Source organism: Saccopteryx bilineata, chromosome 1, assembly GCF_036850765.1.
Source record: "Saccopteryx bilineata isolate mSacBil1 chromosome 1, mSacBil1_pri_phased_curated, whole genome shotgun sequence".
Taxonomy (NCBI): Eukaryota; Metazoa; Chordata; class Mammalia; order Chiroptera; family Emballonuridae; genus Saccopteryx; species Saccopteryx bilineata.
In genome coordinates, this window is record NC_089490.1 from 192,474,986 (window position 1) to 192,481,910 (window position 6,925).

A 6,925-nucleotide genomic window follows, 5' to 3' on the forward strand; every position below is an offset into this window, starting at 1 on the left:
TTAGGGAACTGACAGAGGCAGGCATGAGGCATGATGGGGGCATTTAATGGTAACATCTGATCTCACTTTCAAAGAGGAGAGATGAGATCCTGGAGGACATGGTTCATAAACTGAGATTTACGGCTCACCAGGCAAAGTGCCTTTTGCCACGTATGGTAATGTAGGTAAACATAGTCATCAGTGCGAGAGCTTAGGCTGCAAGCCTTTTTGATGGCCATTATAGCACCACATGACAAAGTGGAAACATCTTTGAGACAAGTCAGTTAATTTACAAAGCTGATAAGGGATGAGTGAAAGAGGGAAAAAAAGACAGGTATTTAACTTAGCTGATATTAAGAAAAGAGATCTCATCAACTGAAATGAAGGACAGGCATCATACCTGGCTTTACTGCACTTCGCAGGAATTGTGTGTTTTACAAATTCAAGGCAGGACCCTCCACCAGCAAAAAGATTAGGACTGGCTTTACCATGGTACTTGCTTGTCTACTGTGGTCTGGCACACGAACCCAGGAGATCTCGGAGGTCTGCCTGTATTTTAGGTGTGAATGTGTGAGGTGTGTGCCCCGTAGAGGTTGAGGTGCCTGTGGACCTCGGAGCCATCAGGAGATGCCTTGCAGGTGTGTTGCTGTCTAAACCTGAAGCCAGGGGCATTACTGGGTTGGAGGTTTAGACTTGGAAGTTCTGGTGTGGAGGGAGCAGAGTTGGGGCCATGATGGGTGAAAAGGCACAGGGAGAGTGTGGGAAAACAGCTGTGTTAGGCTTGCTTACTGGTTTACCGGTTGCAAGCACTGTGTTTGAGTAGTGTGCGAGCACGTGGCAGCGCCACCTGTGTATAATCTCTGTAAGGCTGTGGGTGCTTGTGTTCAAGGCAGATGGGGGATTGGGGATTGGGGATTGAGGATTGAGGATTGGGGATTGAGGATTGCCTGCCAGCCAATGTGAGGGACCATCCTTGCTGTTTCTTTGCCTGAGAAGCTGTTTTCCTGCCTGTGGGCTCATCCGCCTTTGGGAGACTCTATTAAACTGAACGGCCCACTGCTTTCCGGCTCTGCAGTTTCCCTACTGTCTGCCCAAACCCAGTGGGGCCTCGGCCTCCGGCATTACAGAGACCAATAATGAGAAACATAAGAGGAAGGTAGCATTGGGAGCGTTTGGGAAGTAAGCAGCCCTCAGTGTCGACTGAGGAGGATTTGTCAGACCTGGAGAATCAGCTGGGAGTATCTGGGTGCCAAGGGCTAGCAGGCTGCAGTGTGGGGTGTACACCGTTCTCCATGGAGTCTCCCTGCGGGTTACCCCGGTCACCATAGCAGAGAGGGGTGAACCGATGGGACTTCACGCCTCTCAGCTAAATTAGAGTAACCATGCTGCTGACTTACCAGTTTATGGTTTCTTTTTCATTGGGTTTTTAGTTGAATAAAGGGCTTTGTGACGGCATTGTATTTAAAATCAGGAAACCTCTGCAGTAGAGAATTTAAGGTCGAGTGACTAATGAATATCACACGGTGGCTTGGCTAGAGTGTGGTGTGAATGTGGAGCCCAAACAAGGCAGCCCCTCACTCATTACTTCTCTCGGGCTGTATAATTATCAAAATTATCGGGGAGTGTTGTTGGGTCCCGGTGTAGTCACAGCCTCGTGTGCACAGCTCTGTTGTGGCACGTCTCATACTGTTTCCGTTTTTGTTTTAACTTTCCTGTGTCCCCCTCTAGATTGTAAACACACTACAAATTTCCCCAGTGGCCTTCATCTTTGTGTTGCAAGTGTAAAACAAGGAAGAAGAATTTATTCACTAGACCACCTCTTAAGGAGGAAACTGCTTGTCTTCCGGTGGAGAGAGACAGACCTCAGAAGCATGCTCAAGCAAGCTGTGGTGCTTACCAAATGCTATGCAGGAGAAATAGATTGTTTTGTTCCTGGGGAGGAAGATGAGGAAAAGGAAGAAGGAACAAAAAATGAAGTGAAAAAAGAAAGATAGCAAAGAGAAGGCAAGAGATGTTGAGATGCAGCTCTGGCCCGTAAATTGTCAATAATGTTTCAACACTTATAAATCCTTTACTGTAAATGAATCACTGATAGAGGTTCTGAATTTTTGGTTGAGTTAATGTAGAGCAAAACAGAGACAGTGTGTATGGAGGAAGTATTTGACAGCAGTGCTGGGAAAATGTAATATCTGGGAACTGGAAGGGATCACGAAGAGGCTTTGAACTTGAACAGGATAAGGGTATTTTATTTTAGACCAGTGCTGCCCAACAGAAATATAATGAGTTGCAAAAGGTAAGCCACATATCTAATTTTAAATATTCCTGTAGGCACATTAAAAAAGTAAAGATAAATAAACAGAATTAATTTTAATAATATATTTTACTTAAAATATATGCAAAATATTTTATTTAAGCATGTAATCAATATTAAAATTATTAATGACCTATTTTATATTCCTTTTTGCCCTAATTCTGTAAAATCTAGTACACATTTCATATTTACAGTAGATTTTAATTTGAACTGGCCAGATCTCTAGAACTCATTAGTCACATGTGGCTAGAGTGGCAAGCAAACAAACCAACAAAAAACCCCTAGATCTCCACAGTATAGGTAACCTGTGACCAATGTTAAGATTTCATTTTTAGTGCTCCTTTGGGATTGTTTGAACTTGGACTAAACTAAATATGACCCTGAATGTGGAATGATGCTTAACCAGGAATACATTCTCCCCATAGCTGCCTAACTGTTGGGTGCATGTAAGTTAGGACTCAATAGCATCAATGAAGACAGTTTTGATACATAAAGACACATGCAGCCCCATGTTCATTGCAGCATTTTTCACAGTGGCCAAGACATGGAAACAACCAAAAAGCCCTTCAATAGAAGACTGGATAAAGAAGATGTGGCACATATACACTATGGGATACTACTCAGCCATAAGAAATGATGACATCGGATCATTTACAACAAAATGGTGGGATCTTGATAACATTATACGAAGTGAAATAAGTAAATCAGAAAAAACCAAGAACTGTATTATTCTATACATAGGTGGGACATAAAAACGAGACTAAGAGACATTGATAAGAGTGTGGTGGTTATGGGGGGGCAGTGATAAAGGGGGAGGGGGGCACAAAGAAAACTAGATAAAAGGTGACGGAGGACAATCTGACTTTGGGTGATGGGTATGCAACATAATTGATTGACAGGATAACCTGGACATGTATCTTTGAACATATGTACCCTGATTTATTGATGTCATCCTAGTAAAATTAATTTAAAAAAATGATTTAAAAAAAAGACAGTTTCTTGAGGACAAAGAGAATGATTAGTCACCAGGTCTTCAATCCAGTCTTTCCCTTTACCAGAAAATGTCTCCAAAAAAGAATAAAGGGAAGCCAATCCAGTCCTCTTATAGACATTCTAATTACAGAACCCTGGGGGAATGCACTAAGGTATTTGGTAGCGGGAGAGCCTTTGATCTAAAAGGAATGCATTGAGCAGATGCACCTGGTCTGTCAACGATTGCTCATGGCAGCCTGGACTTTGGGGACATGGGATCTACAGATATGTATGCATGGGTTTTTAGGAAATGTCACGAAAGGGTATAAAGTGGAGATGTTTTATGACTAAAAGAGGTCTCCTCTGTGTCATAAGTAGTGTAGTTGCATACATCATTAGTGATCTCATACATTACTCGGGCCAGAAGGTATTCCGTGTGGCGAGAAAGCATCAGAGGAGTTGCACTCAGGGTATTAGGCTTCTCCTTGCTCTGCCTGTGCCATGCAATTTTTAAACTCAAAACTGGGTAGAACTTAAAACTCTGGCTCACGAGCATCTAGTTTGATAATTTAGTCTTTTATGTTTCTTTTTCATTAAGAGATGGGAACATTTAATATGAAGAAAATGAAGTCTATGAAGATGTGCTTAATGACTTGATTGCTAATGCAGCTCTAATTACTAAGCGAGTACTTCAATGCCTGACAGAGGTTACTTTATCTGGAGTGGTTGTTGTTCTGTAGGGTAGCTGCTGGCTGCATGTGGTGATTTAAATGAAATAAAATTAAATAAAATTAAAAATTTAGTTCTGCACTTGTACTTGCTCAATTAGCCACATTTCAAGTGCTCAGTAGCCACATACGGCTGTTGTTCTATGGACATGTCTGTTGTTGCAGGAAGTTAAGCTGAACAACCCTGTTCTATAAATTAGAGATATTATTGGTAAACAGAGTGTCACAAACTTGAGAGAGGCTTTGTTTTGGCTCAGGATATGTCAATAAAATGAGGCAGAGGAGGATTCAGGCATGCAGCTAGGGAAAGAATTTGTTTGGGCCTTGGTGGATGAAGGAGAGGGCCAGAAAGGGAAAAGGTATAATGAGAAAGAGAGGCTGGGAATGGAAAATGGGAGACGGCTGGACAACCTGCCATCCAACTCCATCCTTGTGAGTATCACCTTTTTAATAGCATTCCTGGATCTGAGACTAAGCAGGTATTAGTGTGCATGCGTGAGTGCATGCGTTGCTGCACATCTACTGTTAAATGAACCAAATTTCAGAAATGGATCGGTTTGGAAGCAGATAGCACCAAGATCAGGCAGGAATCTGGATCACAGCAATTGTGAAAAAAGGCTTTGGCTTTTCCAGTGTTGTAGGATTTGTGATTCAAGGTCCCTAAGAGAAATAGACATGATGCACTTAATATTTTGGTTATATTAGTACATTACTGATGTCTGATGTAAAATAGTCTCAATAAGATGGTCGAATACATGGATTAATCCAGTACCGATTGACTTTCTTTTTTTTTTCCAATTGACTTTCTTAAAGGAATTTGTGTTCACAACTTTTAGTGTATGAAAAGTTAATTCGCACAATTTCTATGAGGTTTTTTTTCTTTGCTTAATCCCTTCACCTTTTTCATCCAGCCTCCAACCTCCCTCCCCTCTGTGAGCTGTCAGTCTGTTCTCTTACCTATGAGTCTGTTTCTACTTTGTTAGTTTTCATTCATCAGATAGTGTTTCTTTATGTTGGATTTATTGCTGTATGCAACACCCTGAAGTAACTAAGTTTTCAAAAATCCAGCACATCTTCTTCAACTACAGAATAAACCATTTAAGTCAAAAAGGATTTTGCAGACCCTATTAAGTTGGAAAAAAAATGCAAAAAGTAGGTGATATGAACACATTGACCTTTTTGACTCCTTGTAATAAAGGCAGTTCTATGCTTGATCCTAGCAAACCAGTCCCGAGGACTGACTTAAGTGCTGAATTGTCTTGTGTGGAAACTGGCTTAGATTCAGTGTTACTGAACTATACAAAAAGCTAGCTTTCATTCTGTTTATGCCTTTGCCATTTCCTTCAGTGTTCAAGTGAAAATAACACATATGAAATCATTGCTGACAGGCCTCTATTTTTTATTGTGATGGTCCTCTCTCCACCCACCATTACACTCTAACAAGTCAAGTGTCAGTTAAAGGGGTGTTTAAGACCTTGTAATTCACAGCATGGTATCTGTATATCTGTTCTGACTATATTAATGGCCAGAACTTAATTCAAATGAGTTAAAGCATATTATTGTGGAAGCATTTATTTTTATTACTTTACTGCCTTGTTAAAATTTTTTTGGCCCTGGCTGGTTAACTTAGCAGTAGAGTGTTGGCTTGATGTGTGGAACAATTCCCGGTCAAGGCACACAGGAGAAGTGGCTATTTGCTTCTCTACCCCTTCCCCTCCCCCTCCTCTTTCTTCCCCTCCTTCAGCATGGCTCGAATGGTTGAGCAAGCTGGCCCTGGGTGATGGCTCCATGGCCTCACCTCAGGTGCTAAAATAGCTTGGTTGCTGAGCAACAAAGCAGTGGCCCCAGATGGACAGAGCATTGCCTGATAGTGGGCTTGCTGGTGGATCCTAGTCAGGGCATATGAGGGAGTCTGTCTCTCACTCTGTCTTTCTGCCTCCCTATCTCTCATTTAATTAAAAAAAAATCATTTTTCTATTCCTCCACCGCTTCTCTATTCTTTTGTAAATTTTAATTACAGGATGTAATTAGCTAATAAACAGGATTAGATATGCACCAACCAGGTTGATAAATGTAGAAACTACCACCACACTCCCCAAGGGATTAGTGCATATATGTGCATCAAATGTCTGGTCCCACATTTTCTAACCTGTCTATAACCACATCAGCCTTTTCCCCTTCAGCTCTATCCAGCCTGGGTTTCCTGTTTTTAAGAGAATGGCATTACCAATGTATCTTTTTGCTCATGAGCAAAGTGGCTATCATTCTCACTGTCACTCCCACTCTGCCTCATACTTATTATATTTGGTAAATTAAGAATCTAATTGTACAGCGAACAAGATAATTTGAGTGCAACTACATTTTCCCCCTTCATTCTCTTTTAAAATTATCTAGATTGTTTGTATAAATGTGTGTTATTTATGGGTGATTAATTATATAGACTTTAGTTTTTCTTTTACTCACAGTAAGTTTCACAATTGAATCAGCCATGACCTTGACTTTCTAAAATCTTACTGTGTTTGATAGCTTTCCAGTATTGAATAGGAAGGGAAATAGAGACTTTGATATATTAAAATATGGGTTTTGCTGTTTTTCTTAAATTGTCTTCTATAGAACTCTGATGAGAGCCTAGATATCTATATCAAAGGTAGACTGAAAGTTGACATACATGTTAGAATCAGCTTTCCCGTAAATACCTATACTCCCACATCCCGTAAATACCTATACCAGCACATCCTATGTTGTGGTTATGGCCTCTCAAAGGAGCTAAATCCTGTTTCCCGGCACAGCCTCTTGACTCCTGATTCAAGAAGAGATAGAAATACTTCACTGGATGATCCTCTAGTATATGTGTTACTCAAAGCCAAAGATGCAATATAATCCACCTGAAAATGGACAGGGGCCCCCTCTGTGCTGAGCTAGAGTAGTCTGGTAC